Source organism: Cryptomeria japonica, chromosome 5, assembly GCF_030272615.1.
Source record: "Cryptomeria japonica chromosome 5, Sugi_1.0, whole genome shotgun sequence".
Taxonomy (NCBI): Eukaryota; Viridiplantae; Streptophyta; class Pinopsida; order Cupressales; family Cupressaceae; genus Cryptomeria; species Cryptomeria japonica.
In genome coordinates this window covers 844,546,695-844,564,387 of record NC_081409.1, presented here as the reverse complement: position 1 = coordinate 844,564,387, position 17,693 = coordinate 844,546,695, and positions in this window count along the sequence as shown.

Below are 17,693 nucleotides of genomic sequence, written 5' to 3'. Positions count from 1 at the left end.
AATAATTTAGAGTTGAGGAGTTACAAATTTTCAAGATTGATGGTTGGTAGTATATCATTTAGGCTTGAGGGTATAGGTTTTAGTGTTAAATTATTTATGTCACCTATTTTAGGGTTTAGTGTATAGGGTTTAAGGTGCATCTCCCAGTGTTTAGGATTTTGGGAGGGTTGAGAGTCTACCTACCTATCTCTCTCTTAGCTCATATCTCCCCCCTCTACTTCCCCCCCCCCCCCTCTCTCTCTCTCTCTCTCTCTCTATATATATATATATATATATATATATATATATATATCTATCTCTTTCTCCTTGATTTCTCTCTCTTCATCCTTCCCTATTTACCTCTCCCTTTCTCCCTACCCCTCTCTCTTTCTCTCTATCTTCCATCTCTCTCTCTTTCTTTACCCCTCTTCCCTCTCTCTCTCCTCTCTCCATCTCTTTTCCTCATCTCCCCCTCCTAAAATGTGCTTGATAAAATATTAACAATTTATTTAAAATCCTATTTTCCCTCAATAAGATATTAATAAATAATTTCAGATCTAAAAATAGGTTCACAAATTAACTTGCCAAATCCATTGAAAATATCGAAACTAGTCATCTATTCTTGCAATTAAGAATACCAAATTGAATGAAATCTTATAGAATACTGTGAAAATCTATTCTATGATATCCAACAACAAATTATTATATCTCAAATCTTATTTACAACAACAAAAAATGATATAGGTTCTTATTCGAAAATCCTCTCCAAACCCACAATATTATGACAATTCTAGACCACCTAATTTACACAAAACACCACAAATTGATACTATTTGAATGAAAAATAAAAATAATAATTGCAAATAACTCTAGCTATAATAATAATAGTAGTAGCATACTAGTGTATAGAATCTACAAGAGAACATGAACAAAAATCCAGACAACTTATGCTTGAAAATCACTTCAAGCAATATTTGAAGAGTCATTGCATACTAAAAGAAGCAACAAACAATCTTACTAATTTCCTTATGCTTAAATGCAATCTCTAAATGAAAATTACCTCTAAAATCAAAGGGGTTTCATCCTTTGATTACCTAAAGTTCATGGGTTTTCATCCACAAGCCTTTTCCTCGAATAGGTTTTCGTCCACCAAAGAAGATGTTTGCTACAATGTAAAATGATAGATAAAAAAATGACATCCCTTCCAATGATCAAAATGCCCATATTTATAGTCAATATTGAAGAGTTGGGTGCGTAAAATGTTTATTGGGTTGCTTGACCCTTGAGTTTCCCCTAGAGAACCTTTCATTTACTTTCTTGAGTTTATCACCCAAAATACACCTTTTTTAAAACCTTATTTTACCTTGTAAATTATTTTCATTTTTAGAACTCAAAAGGAACACTTCTACCATTTCCCATTTGGCCTAATTAATATGTTATTTAATATTTATTTGTCCCCTTGTTGATGGAATTGAGTGGACGATGATAAATATTAAATTTACCCTTTCTTAGTTGTATTCAATTAACCCACAAAAGGAGGATGAGTACATCTTTGCCAAAATTTAATTTTAATTTTAAAGGGACATGACAAATCCTCCCTCCTAGAAATTGTTTGTCCCCAAATAATACAAATTTGAATGATTAATTTAATATCTAGTCCTTCCCAAGTTTCATCTTCTATAGGAAAATTCTTTCATTTGATCAAGTATTCCTTGATGCTCCTATTCATCAATATTTTCTCCCTAGCTTCCAAGAATTCTCTAGAAGCAAAAATTAAATTCCCTTCATCATCCAAGGGTAGTAAATCAAGTGATAACATAATTTGGTGTTCAAGATATTTCTTCAAAAAGATATGAGAAATACATTGTAATTTCTACTATTTGGAGGAAGCTCCAACTCATAAGCTACCTCACCAATTCTCTTGATGATTTTGTATGGTCCATACAACTTAGGATTCAATTTGTCAACTCCTTTTTTCTTCAAATATCTCTATCTATATGGATGCAATCTCAAGAATACTAAGCTTCCCACCTCAAATTTTCTCTCTATTCCTTTCCTATCCACACTCATCTTTTGTTGATTATGTGTTTGTCTCTAGATGTTTTAATATGTCTCTACTTTTATTAAGGATATCACTAGATGTAGGTACTCTTGCATATAAAGATAGCAAATAAACAAAATAAATTGCATCATGTAATTCTCAAAATGGATACATATTGATGGACATATAATGAGTTGTATTCTAGCAATATTCTCGCAAGCACAACCATTTAACCTATGCAGATTGTTAACTCAAAACATAGATTCTCAAGCAGCCTTCTATCCATTTGATGATAATTTGTGTTTGATCATCTGTCTATAGATTGTATCTTGTTCTTGGTGTGATCTCTATACCTATCAATTAGAAAATTTAATTCTAAAAATAACTCACGAATTTACTCTCTCTATCACTTTCAATGTCGTTGGGCAATCCATGCAATCTAAATATCTCCTTAAATAATAATTCTACTACATGGAGAGCATTAACTTATGAAGGAATAAGAAAAAAATGTGCATAATTTTTCAATCTATCCACCTCCACATAAATACAATCAATCTACCTAGGACTTAGGAAGTCTTGTGATGAAATCCATAGATATGATTTCCCATTTTTGTTTTGGTATAGGGAGTGATTGTACTAGACCCGTAGGAAAAGTTTGTTCTGCCTTGTTTTGATGGCAAATCATACACTCCTTAATGTGTTTATGTACATCCTCTTTCAAACACTTCCAAGAAAACCTCTCTTGAATGTGTGTACAAGTCTTGTAATATCCTTGATATTCCATTGTGGGTGTATCATGCAATGCTCTCATGATTTTCTCCTTAACCTTCTATTATGGCACTAATAAGATTCTCCTTTTACAATAGATTAGTACATCTATCACTATGTACCTGTCATACTCCCACTTTTCATCCAAAATATTAGAAGCAAGGGTATTCTTAACATATTCACAAATGATAATATCTTTCCAATCAATTAAAATAGAAGAAAATGAGCATAGAGTGGGTCTCCTAGCAAGTGCATCAACAACAATATTTTTCTTACCTTTCATGTACTCTATCTCAAAATCATAATATTGCAACTTGCTTACCCAATTTTGTTGGCAGACATTCAAGTTCTTTTGATTAGTAAAGAACCTCAAACTATTATGATCAATTTTAACAAGAAAATTTCCACAAACCAGATATTGCTTGAACTTTTCTAGTTCATGCATTATTACCAACATTTATTTATCATAGATAGAATATCCCTTCTTCAAGTCACGCAATTTTCCACTCTCAAAGGCTATTGGATGCTCTTTTGAGTTAGGATAACCCCAATGCCTTATTTAGATGCATCACATTCATCCATATACGGTTGAGACAAATAAGGAATTGCAAGCATAAGGAATGAGATTAAACCTCTTTAAGTTTGTTGGCTATTTTTTGTGTTTCCTTACACCAATAAAATGCTCCCTTCTTTGTCAAATTAGTTAAAAAAGAAACAATTTGAGAGAAACCTCTTGCAAATATCTTATAATAACAACAATGCCAAAGTAATTCTTTTGTCTATGTTAGATTGGTTGGTGGTGGCTCTAGAATCACATGTATCTTCTATTGATATACTTGAACATATTTGGAACTTTGGACAATGTCTGAAGTACAAGATTTTAGTTAACCTAAATTAACATTTGGATAACTTACCATAATTAGATTGTTCTAAAATACCCAAAAACAATGTATGTATGCTCTAAATGCTCAGTCTAAGTTTTGCTATAAATTAAGATATCAGCAAAGAATACCAAGACAAAGTTTTTGAGTTTTTACTGAATACCTAGTTCATACATGATTGGAAAGTTTTTGGTGCATTAGCGATACCAAAAGGCATGACCAAAGATTCAAAATGTCCATAATGACACCAGAAAGCATTTTTTTTTAATATGATACTTGTCTCTCATTTGAATTCGGTGATATCTTGACCTTAGATCAATATTGGATAGTAAACAACACCATGCAACTCATCAAGAAGTTAATCAATCCTTGGAATAGGGTATTAGTTCTTAATGGTCTCTTGTTTAGTGCTCTGTAATCTATACACATTCTTAGGGTGTCACTCTTCTTCTTTACAAAAACTAATGATGCAACAAAAGGGCTAAAACTTGGTTTAATGAAACAGGCCATGTCCAAATTGTTTTTGATAGTATTCTATAATTCTTCCTTATATACCCTAGGATACCTATATGGTGTAATTATGAAAGTTTTGGAATCCTTTTTCAATTCTATAACATCCTAAAATCCTCTATCTAGGGTCAATCTGAGATGTATATCACCAAAAACTATATTATTCTTATCTAAAATCTCTTGAATTTCGAAACAAAATTTACTGTATCCTTTGAAAGAATTTCTTGGATGGATTATGACACCTACTACCCAAGCTACTTGTCCTCTTTGAAAAGTCCTTTCCATATTCTTAGCTATAACAACTCTTGGAGTTCCAATTGAGATTCCTCTTTGTATGATCTCCTTTCTTTTTGACTAAAATTTGAATTCCATGGTTTGATAATTCTTGTACTATCCTCCTATCGAATGTAGCCATTAAACACACAAGACATAAAAAATATCACAAATTTTATAATCACCCATAGTTATCTTTAATTGTTTGATATCAATTTTTCATGGTATAATGAACCCATCTGCTACTATGATATTAAATCCCTCAAATTCTTTAGTCTTCAATCCTCTCCTGATGACCAACCCTTCATCAATGAAACTGTGGGTTGCTCTACTATCAATCAAAAATTATCATTCACTATTCTACTAAAACTCCACAAAGTTTGAAAGGATGGTATCTTGGTGCTCTTGAAAGTGTAGCTAATGAACCCCCCTTTATTGTCTCCATCTATTTGTTCTTTGATTCTGAATTCTCCACATCATAAATATCTTTGTTTCCATCTAAATTTTGTTGAACATTGTTGTCATTGATTTCAACCCTTAGCATTGTGGAGATTGTTGGAGATTGATGTTATGGTGTTGTGTTGTCATTGATGTCAACCCTCAACATTGTGGAGATTGTTGGAGATTGATGTTATGGTCTTGTGTTGTCATTGATTTCTTATGCTCACTTGTGTGTAAAGATGTTGTTGTAGTCTATGTTTGGATGTCAACCCTCATCTAGTGTTGATGTCCAAATTCAATATGTTGTGGATTCATTTATACTTATGATGATGCTAATAATTATGTGTTATGTTGGAGAATAGTGATGGTTGGATGTCATGGCTTGTTTGTTGTCAAAACATATGTTAACATGATGATATTATATCAAGATGTGGGTTAAAAACATTCAGATGAGGATTAGAATTATTAAGATGAGGATTAGAAGCACAAAGATGAGGATTATAACTCTTATGATGAGGATTAGAAGCACAAAGATGAGGATTAGAACTATTATTATGAAGATTAGAAGAATGTTGATGAAGTGAATATGTCAACTGCTGATGGTATTGTTAATGCTACAAGCTATTGTTCTATATCTATTATTGCACATGAGTGAGAAATTAGTGCTACAAGGATGTTCTAGTCTCCGGAGGTTGGTGAATTGTGAAAAATTCTACAAGCTATTGTTCTATATCTCTTGTTGCACACGAGTGAGAAAACGGTGCTACAAGAATGTTCTAGTCTTTGGAGGTTGGTGAAGTGTGAAAATGTAGGAAAGTATGTTGGAGACTATCTAGGAGAATGTTCTACATTCCTCTATGCATGGCGATATGGTCTTGTGGTTTGAAAGTAGATTTAACATGCTCTGTGAAGGATGCACTCCTATCATTTTAGGTCCCTGGTATTGCAACAAGTGTTTTTGGTAATTGCAGTGTGTTGGTAGTATAGTTGCTTGTTAGGACTGGTTTGGAAAAAATCTTTGTATTTCTCCACATTGTTGTTTCTATTGTTGTATCTTGGAGGACATGTTTATATTGTCTATATAGTGTCTCAATTTATATTTCAGGTAATGAAGTGTTTCACAAGTATTTTTGACAATGCCTTATCTTATGATTGTGTTTCCTGGCCTTTTGGGTATGAAGTGTTTAATATCTATTTGTTCTTGCTAGATTTTTTTGGCATGAGAGCATAAAAGAAGTATATGGAAGTTTTTTTGGATGTTCAAGGAATGTCTCTATGTGGCCCCATGATAATGGATGATATTTTTGGTGATGAGCATTGTTTGGTGTTGGTTTTTAGGGTGATTTGTGGTTATTTGGCCAATTAGGCCTATTATCTTGCTTGCACTATGATTTGGGGGTCTACACCAACAAAGGAGGTTGTGATGAGTTTTCTTTGGGCCCTACTTCATCTTGATTTGATCCGCATTATGTAAATTCATTTGGTAGTTATGTTTTTAGGTTGACTTGTTAAGTGCTATACATTTCATCTACATGTTACCTTGTTTCTGACTTTGGGGGATGTGCAACAATATGGTTGATGTTTGGGGGCCACATAGAAAGTTGCAATGAATTGTTTTAGGTCCACTCTATCTTCTGGATTAGATTCCTTTCATCACAAACATGTTTTGAGGCGGACTTGTTGGAGTTATTGCTTGACCCCTATTCTAGTCAACCTAACTTGACGTTTTCATTTCTTGCAGGTGGTTCATATAGAAGATCATATCTATTACAAGTGTGTGGATCATGAAAGATGCAAAGTTGAATGAGTAAATGTGTGTGGTGAAAATATTTGGAGCTAAATTATCAAATAGTTTCTTGAGGCAGTGTGCCAAGGGAAGCTACATTATAAGAAGATTTTTGGATGTTGTGAAGATAAATGCCTATTCATTGTTTCTGAAATATTCATGTATCCTAATATAAGATAGTGAATCTCCTCAACGGGTCCTTTTATCTTTCTTCAAGATAGTCAATCTCTTTGTAGCAAGTCCTTCTAGGACTAATGTGCTTCCTTAGGTAGTGAGCCTTAAAACAATTTGTAATTCTTATTAACATATTGTGAGATATCTCACTATGGTTTTTCCCATGTTAGGGTTTTCCATGTCAATTTGGTGTTCTTCTATAAATTAGTTTCCATTGCTATTGTAGACACCTAAATTTGTCTACTTAATTAAATGAATACTTAGTATTTATTTGATTATTTAACCATCGATCAATAATTAATATATTTAATTAATTCATCTTAAACCTCTTCTCCTATTAATTAAATAAATTATTCAATTTATTTAATTTAATTCATTAAACCATATTTTGACAATTAATTAAATAAATAAAGCATATTTGTTTAATTAACCTCTCTCCACATTTAAAATAAATCAACATTTATTTAAAATCCCTAAAACCCTCCCACTTGCATTCTCCTACAAATGCAAGTTGCATAATTTTAGTTGAAATAAATGAATTTTATTTTAATTAAAAATCCCCTTTTATCCTCACCCATTTGCTTACTAACTTCCTTCTAGATTCTTCTAGCCCCCTTTCTAGACTCTTCTAACCCCTTCTAATTACCCTAATCCCCCTCTCTAATCATATGCACATTCCTTAAGAAAGGTCACTTCTCAAAACAACCCAAAAGTCTTCAATAACCATTAAAGGCTTTGTGTCCCCAACAAGCTAACACCAAAAGTCTTCAATAACCATTAAAGGCTCTTACATGACCATAAATGGTTATCTCAAACTTAACCTTTGGTTATAGACTTTCTCTCTCACCCAACCATCATTTAACTCATGGGTCTCTTCAAGCATTCATTGCTTTGACCATGGTTATCCCTTTTACTCTTGCACAAGAATTTATCCCTTGGATAATAGATTTATCTAATAACCCAACCCACATGAGGTTACCCTCGTGTCTCCTCAAGCATTAAATGCTCCATCTCTCTCCTCTCAAGCCATCTCATGTTGACACTTATCATCATGGGATTGGGTTGAAAGCCATCACATGGATCCTAAACCCATCAATCTTGACCCTTCACAAGTCCACTCTATCTTAGCCATTCAATCAATATTTTTCCCTATAAAAGGACCTCATTCCCCAAGCAAAAAAGGCAATTAGAGAGTGTATATGGTGAAAATGGATAACAATAATAACAAAATTGAAAGGCTAAATGAATTCAACCACCAAACCCTAGCCTAACAATGAACAAAGATCCACCATAACATATGAAGATAACCTAAGACAATGCAAAATAACTCAAAATCACAAAGATTATACCATCACATGTCCAATAGGGTTTTGATCTCCATTCTTCCTATCTCCATTGATCTTGCTTGATATATTTGCTCTCAGATTTTTGTATGCACAAGAGCTCAATAAAGAACGGAATGTGGTTGCAAGTGTAGCAAGTTGCATGAAAGATCATTAGCATGAGTGATTAGTCATTCATTAGGGTATCTCATTAGGATATGTCATTAGGGTTTGACAATGAAGAAAGCATCTTCTTAAATAGAAGACACAATATGAAATGGAGGGTTAAGATTGAGAGGTGTAAAAGGAGGTCGGCTAGGATTAGAGGGTAGGTATAAGAAATACCAAAATAATGAAAGGGGTAGGTAGTGTAGGAAATAAGAGATGAATGACATGTGTCATGGGTAGAAAAGGATAATGAATTAATTAAATAAATAAAGATTTATTTAATTAATAGAAGAAGTGGGATCAATTAAATAAATAAGATATTTATTTAATTTAGGAAAATGATAATTTAAATAAATAAATGTATTTATTTAAATGAGAAATAAGGCTAGAAGAGGATAAATGAATTAATTAAATAAATAAAGATTTATTTAATTAATAGAAGAATTAGGCTTAGATAATTAAATAAATAAAATATTTATTTAATTAAACATGACAATTTTAGGTGTCTACAGAGAGCATTAGAGCATTGTTATTATAGTGAAATTCACATAGACATTAGGAGCTTTCTCATAGCAAACCTTTTACACTTGCATAAGCATTTGTTTTTCATTTACAACCATCTTGAATCTCCATATGGCATCCATGGGTAGTGCTAAAAGCTGAGAGATACACTCATTTGGGACTTGGAGAGGGGAGAAACAAGGGAGAAGCGTCTTAGGGAGACTCTTATCCTTTTGTTGTTTTGTTAAACTTCTTTCATGCTTTTTGAAATCTCTTTTGATATGTTTGGAATGGTTTTTTATTCTTTGTTTTGGTTTTATGGTTGAAACTAACCTATTAACATTGAACTATGTTTTTGCATTCTCCCCATTTCCACGACATAAACTACTACTTAGATTATTGGTTTTAAGTTTGAATTGTGCTAAAAAATTGTTTGAGACTGCTTCAACCCCCCTTCTTATTCTGTAGGTGTGCTTAATAAATCCAACTCATTATCAGAGACAACCTTAGTGTAATAGACTTGTTTGCTACCAAAACACCTATGTTTGAGGACCAATGGTTCTATGCAACAAAGAAAAATATTCTTCCTTCTAATCTCATTCCTTGTCTCCTCATCTATCTTCTTTACAACATTTGAAATTTTAGGTGTCAGTGTTGGTGCATGGAATGAATTTTTCTTTTTTCTTTCCAATAAAGTTCAATTTTCACTTGGGAAAACTTTATATTCAAAAGAGGGTTTGAATATACTATATACAATCCTAAAGGATGCAAGGACCAAATGATGCAACAAAAGGGCTAAAACTTGGTTTAATGAAATAGGCCATGTCCAAATCATTTTTGATAGTATTCTATAATTCTTTCTTATATACCCTAGGATACCTATATGGTGTAGTTATGAAATTTTTCTTAGGGTGACACTCTTCTTCTTTACAAAAACTAATGATGCAACAAAAGGGCTAAAACTTGGTTTAATGAAACAGGCCATGTCCAAATTGTTTTTGATAGTATTCTATAATTATTCCTTATATACCCTAGGATACCTATATGGTGTAGTTATGAAAGTTTTGACATCCTTTTTCAATTCTATAAAATCCTGAAATCCTCTATCTAGGGTCAATCTGAGAGGTATATTACAATTAATCATAGCATTGGGATATGCAAAATATGCAGTAGATGCCAGAAAGAGGATCACCATCAAGGCCTATGATGACACAAAACGCTCCTCTAATGGGTGTGTCACTGTACCAGTCAAGGTAGAACCCATGGCGAAGAATGTGGTTTGTCAAGTCCTAGATCTCCCTCTTCCATACAATCTCCTATTAGATAGACCATGGATTCATGCCATGCAAGTAGTACCCTCTACTTACCATCAATGCATCAAGTTCACATATAATGGAGTAGAGATGACTGTCTTTGGTGATGCCAACCCATTCGCTTTTTCAACCATATAAGGCATCAACCTGATATCATAGTTCCTAGCAATAGAGAAGCCACCACCTCATCATCTTACATTCACCCAACAAACCTCACCAATCCACTGATCCCTACACCCAAACAAGAAAAGATGAAAATGAAAGTACAAGATGAAGGTCTGGGAGAGTATGATATTAGTCAGCTTTTCTATGTTGGCCAACTACCCCTCTCACCTACGACTTATGGAAAACCACAACAATCACTCAAACCACTTGTTGCATCCTATACTACTACACTTGATGGCTTCATTCCAGACAGATCACGGGAACAAGAATCTATTGATGAAGATTTGGCAGAATGGATCTACAAAGACCCTTCTGACATAGCTAGACAATAGGTCAGGATCCTGATAGAAAGGTATGGTAAAGGTTTTACGCTAATGCAAAAGATGGGCTATGATGGCCATAGTACATTAGGATTCCACAAGCAAGGTGTACAAGAGCCATTGCAACCATTGTTACAACCATGGTATACAACTGGACGCAGATTCAACCCTGGTTCCGACAACTCTTCTAAGCTCAAGATTCCAAGCAAACATAAGAGAACCACTTCAAAGATCACCCCTTCTAGAAGCATAACAATATCTATTGCAAATCAACCTCCCAAGTCTAAATTTTCAAGTTATGAAAATACTCCTCGATTTACCACAAGCAAGCAAAGGAGTTATGTTGCCTGCCAAACTCTCATTCCTGGGATAAGACTATTGTCTACTTCAGACGCCCAAGAAACATCAACAACCTTGTCCAATAAAACCACTGCAACAAAATGTTAAATGCAAAGGGACAAGAGTCCCACCGGGCGTGCCAAAATGTGTATGGTGAAAATGGATAACAATAATAACAAAATTGAAAGGCTAAATGAATTCAACCACCAAACCCTAGCCTAACAATGAACAAAGATCCACCATAACATATGAAGATAACCTAAGACAATGCAAAATAACTCAAAATCACAAAGATTATACCATCACATGTCCAATAGGGTTTTGATCTCCATTCTTCCTATCTCCATTGATCTTGCTTGATATATTTGCTCTCAGATTTTTGTATGCACAAGAGCTCAATAAAGAACGGAATGTGGTTGCAAGTGTAGCAAGTTGCATGAAAGATCATTAGCATGAGTGATTAGTCATTCATTAGGGTATCTCATTAGGATATGTCATTAGGGTTTGACAATGAAGAAAGCATCTTCTTAAATAGAAGACACAATATGAAATGGAGGGTTAAGATTGAGAGGTGTAAAAGGAGGTCGGCTAGGATTAGAGGGTAGGTATAAGAAATACCAAAATAATGAAAGGGGTAGGTAGTGTAGGAAATAAGAGATGAATGACATGTGTCATGGGTAGAAAAGGATAATGAATTAATTAAATAAATAAAGATTTATTTAATTAATAGAAGAAGTGGGATCAATTAAATAAATAAGATATTTATTTAATTTAGGAAAATGATAATTTAAATAAATAAATGTATTTATTTAAATGAGAAATAAGGCTAGAAGAGGATAAATGAATTAATTAAATAAATAAAGATTTATTTAATTAATAGAAGAATTAGGCTTAGATAATTAAATAAATAAAATATTTATTTAATTAAACATGACAATTTTAGGTGTCTACATTTTGCCCCTCTTTGAGACAATGCGGCTTGTCGCGTTGTTTCAAAGAAGATAAGATGAACTGATACAAAGTTGCCCCAGGATGGGAATTATATGCCCCCTCGAGAGATTGGATGAAAATGTCTGAAAAGATTGCAGACAATCTCTCGATAAGAAAGATGGGATAGAATGGACTGATCAGATAAAGTGACAAAGTCACGGGATAACGAAGACTGACTCGGGAGGCGAGGGCTAGGGCTAGGGTAGTCTATAAGATAGACCACGGGGGAAAATACATCCTCATTGTCATCTACACCGTCACAAGAGCATAGTGCAAAGCGAAAATAAAGCAACAACAGTCAGCAGCGATGGCTTTTGTTCACAGATTCGACCGTGTTCGCCGATTCTAGAGGCCAACGGAGGCAGGAGAGCCAGTGAGTACCACAAAACCTCCTTGTACTTTGATGCATTTATTATTGTCATTAATGCATGCTAGGTAATGTAATAAATGCGCATTTATGTCAAGAAAATGTGTTTGTGTCCAAAAATGCGAATTTGTGTCTTCTAGGTCAAATCGGCAGTTCTGTGATGAACATACGCTGTCGATTGGATAAGCTGCTGAGAGGATACACTCAAGAAGGTCCTCTAGGGAAGACTAAGATAGATCAAGGCACTTTGTGATGAACAGTGAGTACCAAGATAAAGTACTTTGTGATGAACAGGGAGTACTAAAATATGAGCAGCACTTTGTGATGAATAGGGAGTGCAAATGTGAGTAACACTTTGTGATGAACAGTGAGTGTCACACACGTAGTACTTTGTGATGAACAGGGAGTACTACTAGGATAGATAGAAACACTTTGTGATGAACAGTGAGTGTCACTAGGATAAATAGCTATGTGCATTTAGGTAGCAAGTAGCATTTTGTGATAAACAGTGAATGCCACGATAACTGACAAGATTGATTGTGTGACTGCAGGAGTATTTGCCGATGTTAGAGTCACGGGAGAGATTCCCGTCGACTCAGAGACTGCGACCAGAGTTGTCGATTCAGGACATGATTTCCATTGAGGAGATGGGTCTCACACATATGCTCTATGTGCCCGAGTTTCGGGCAAACATGGGGTTGCTGACTGCGTTGGCCGAGAGATGGCACTCGGAGACGTGCACGTTTCCCCTGGCGATGGGTGAGATGACAGTGACATTGGAGGATGTGTACAGGATACTGCATATCCCTATTGATGGAGAGTTGATTCCCTATGACCGTGACGGTGACAGGGAGGCATTGAGACGGGTGTTTCAGGATCCCGGTTTGGAGATGCGAGCAGGTCATGTAGCCTGGGATACCATGACTGCCACAGGGTTAGCATTGCCGACAGTTGTTGGGGGAGTCATCAGTGGGTATCTATGTCCAGACAGGGCCACACGAGGATTGGCAGTGGGTTGGGGAGGGGCATTGGAGACGCTGATGGCAGAGCACACCAGGTATGCATGGGGGCCATGTGTCCTGGCACATTTGTATTATGAGCTGCATCAGTTTGTGTACCACGGGTCAGTGGGTTTAGGCTGCGGCGTGACTCTCTTGCAGGTGTGGGCTTATGAGCACCTTCCCATCACACGGCCCATTCATTTCAGAGGCAGAGGACAGGGACGGAGTTTTGTGCACCTGTATGACATGATCACATCCCAGCCTCGGATTGGGAGATTGGAGCATTGGAGGCGAGTCATTGATGATATTGATGTAGTCATCTGGAGGGAGGCCGTACCTGGGGTGCGAGGAGATGATGATGATGATGGTGGGAATGGAGGTAGGGGCCGGCGGAGGCGGAGGGGAGTGGTGGGAGAGAGGCGGGTAGCACCTCGGAGGGAGGGAGGACAGGAGAGAGCAGCTCCAGTGGTGAGAGGACGGGGTGGACTGCCCCTACAGGTGCCAGCAGCACAGGGTCCTAGACAGGGACCGAGACAGGTACAGGCAGAGGGACAGAGACAGGTACAGCCACAGGTACCTATACAGGCACAGGGACAGGTGCAGGCAGAGGTTGAGGGACAGGCACCTGTAGGGGAGGAGCCACAGGCAGAGGCTGAGAGCGGAGACTCTGAGGAGGATGAGGTGTTGAGGCTGCGGGAGATCTGCCAGGGCCAGGCAGATGAGATTGAGGATCTGGTGCGGGAGAGAGACCATCTCAGGATCAGGGTCCGAGACACAGAGCGGGAGAGGGATCAGGCCATCCAGAGATACACAGAGGCCGAGACAGCTCTGAGGGCAGGGAGGCGGGCAGTAGAGGATGCAGGGGCAGGCTACGCATATGTTTTGCGAGCCGGAGAGGAGATCGCCTACTGGAGGGATCTATACTATGCAGCCGTGCCAGCAGATCAGCGGGCTAGGAGCTTCCATAGATCGTCGCGCACAGCGACGGCTATGGGAGGGAGTCGCAGGAGACAGGCATCCAGCGGTGGAGTCATGGGGCCTCCACCACCACCAGAGAGACAGGGGGATCCTGGGGCGGGGCCATCTATAGCTCAGACTCCGTCGAGGCGAGGCGGCTCCGAGGGAGGGAGTTCCTCATAGCTATAGTGGGCTCCCATTGTATCAGTATATGTACCATTGTTGTATTGTAGACACCTGTGGGTGATTCTTTTGTAGCCATATGATTCTTTTGACATCATTGTATCATGACACTTTTGATTATATATGAGATGATTCATTTTGCGGCAGCTATATGCATGTGTACCTTATGTGATGAAATGTTCTTATGTGATGCATGTTTTATGATATGGATGCTTATATGATGCAATGCAATATATTTTTGTTCTTTTATGTTGTATATGTGATGCATGATGCAAATGTGAATGTATGTAATGCAAATGAATATGATAATGCAAATGATTATTTACATAATGAAAATGTGAGATGTGCTAACATGTGTTGTATGCAGGATGTGATGCAATTGTGATATCTATATGTATGTATGAAATGCTTATATGTGGTGATGTAGGTGTAACTATATGAAATGCAAATGTTTTTGGTGTGTCATTATACTCAGTCATGTGATAGCGGGCTACGCGGACTCGAGAAGGACAATGGAAGTCAATCAAGAAAGGGGGATGGAAGACAGAAGATATGAACGTGAAAGAGCTTCTTGTGCGTTATCATCATTGAGCTTATTATGGCAGAATAGGTTATGACAATCGAGGCATTTGTTCGGCCCAGAAAGTCATTGTACCTGTTTGCATGGAGATAAGACAGTCACAAACAAGGAATGCCCCAGTTCATACTAGACTCACAGTGTCCTCATATCCTTGGACAAGTCATAGTATTACTAAAAGACAATCCACAGACAGCAAATGCAAATAGGTGACGATACCCCATCCTCGCCTTTCTAGTCAAAGACATCCTGGAGATAGAATCTCTAGTCAAAGACATCCTGGAAAAGTTAAAAGACATGTCACCAAAAAGATAAAATCAAAAGAAAACCAAGACTCGACACCAACATCCACTGTAGTCCTCAAGTTTAGTGTCTCTTGTCACTTGTTTAAGTCTTATTCGATTGTGGTCACAATGTTCACTTTCACAAAAAGGATAGATAGCACTGAACCATATGTTGTCTAAGTCTGTTGAAAGATTTGATTTGTTGAAGCCCACTGTTGCTGCTGTGTCTCCTTTGAAACTGACTGAATCCATGAAACTGATACTTTATTGCGGAGAAGGTGGAACTTTATTGCGGATCTGTGATGCAAATGTTGCTTTATTGCGGATTGTGCGTGGATAGACTTGAAGGAAGCTGACAGAAACTGTACTCCTCGAAACACGTGATGTTCTTAGTTCCACACCCATCACTAGACGTAGGAATTGCCTTAGTCATAGATAGGAGCTGATTTATTATGGATGGAAAGGGAGTGAAAAGGGAGGGTTATGGATGGCTAACCAATCTTAGGTAGATCAATAACAAGCCATGATGGGAATGGGTAAGTTTATTGTGAGCGAATAAGTTGTGAGTGTGTGCAAAGTGAAAGATGAAAGTGAATCCTGAAGGAGGGAGGAGCAAAGTCTCTACGCATGGCGCTGGTGACCCAGTTTTCACCATGGTACTTGCCCAGGGCGCCACCGAAGTGGTTTTCACCGTTGGACGAAATTATTTTTCTTTACTTTTCTCGATTTTTTCAATTTTTTTGTTGTCACAAGGCGCCTGTTTGCCAGGTTTTCACCAAGTAACGATTTTTTTGTTTTATAGTTTTTTTTGTATTTTTTGATTTTTTTTTTGTATTTTTGAATTAGGATATTCCAAAAGAGCTTATGTGTAGAACCTGCGAAGGTGCATGCTGTTAATAGGATCCTCCAAGGGTTCACCTTCTGTATTTGAGAGCTGATATGCCCCAGATCCATATGCTGCTGTGATGATGTAAGGACCAAGCCAGTTGGGTTCAAATTTGCCCTTCTTTTCTCTATCTTGCTGATTCTTGGGGTTCTCTCTGAGGACTAAGTCACCTACCTCAAATGTGCGAGGCTTGACCTTGTGATTGTAACTGCGACTCATTCGTTGTTGGTAAGCCTTGAGATGATTAAAAGAAGTGTGTCGTCGTTCCTCCAGCAGTTCTAGTTCTTGTAAGCGAGAGACCCTGTAGTCTTCGTCGTTGATTATGTTTCTTAAAGAGACCCGTAAAGAAGGTAGCTCGACCTCAATAGGCAAGATAGCTTCAGAGCCGTAGACAAGTGAGTAGGGTGTAGCTCCTGTAGGTGTGCGGACACTGGTACGATAGGCCCAAAGTGCGGGATTGAGTTCGACATGCCAGTTACGGCTAGCGTCGTCGACTGTCTTTTTAAGGATTTTGAGAATTGTTTTGTTAGACGCCTCAACTTGGCCATTTCCTTGGGGATAATATGGTGTGGAGAAACGATGAGAGATATGGAAGCGCTCACAGAGTTCACGAACATCCTGGTTCTTGAAAGGATGCCTGTTGTCAGTGATAATGGAAGTAGGGATCCCGTATCGGCAAATGATGTAGTTCAGGATGAAAGTAGCGATTTGTTTCCCAGTAACTTGTGTGAGAGGCACGGCTTCAATCCACTTTGTGAAATACTCTGTGGCTGTGATAATGAATTTATGTCCATTGGAAGAAGGAGGGTGAATCTTGCCTATGAGATCGAGTCCCCACTGACAAAAGGGCCAAGGAGATGCAAGTGGCTGTAGTTCCTGTGCTGGTGCATGTATGAGGTCTCCATGAATTTGACACTGCTTACACTTCTTGACAAACTGATATGCATCTTTTTCCATAGTAGGCCAGTAGTATCCAGTCCTGATGAGTTTCTTGGCCAAGGTAGGACCACTAGTATGCGGACCACATATCCCTTCGTGAACTTCTCGTAACGCAATTTGAGTTCGTCACTCTCTAAACATCTAAGAAGAGTGCCATCTAGACCTCGTCGGTATAGGATATCAGCTAGGATAACGTATCGGGAGGATTGGCGGATGAAAGTGCGGCGTTGGTTGTTCGATAGATCGGGAGGTAAGATGTTGTCGCGAAGGTATGTGAATATGGAACCATATAACTGGGATTCAGGACCAACAACACATATCATTTCCGTAGGGGTGATCTCATATGACGGAATCAGCAAGTTGTCAACCAGGAACTCATAGCAAGTCTCATTTTGCGGTAAATCAATGAGCGAAGCAATTGTAGCCATGGCATCAGCAGCACGATTTTGTTCTCTTGGTATCTGCTCAAACTCTATCTTTGCAAAGTGTTGTTTCAGATCATCTACCAGTTGTTTGTAAGGCATTAGC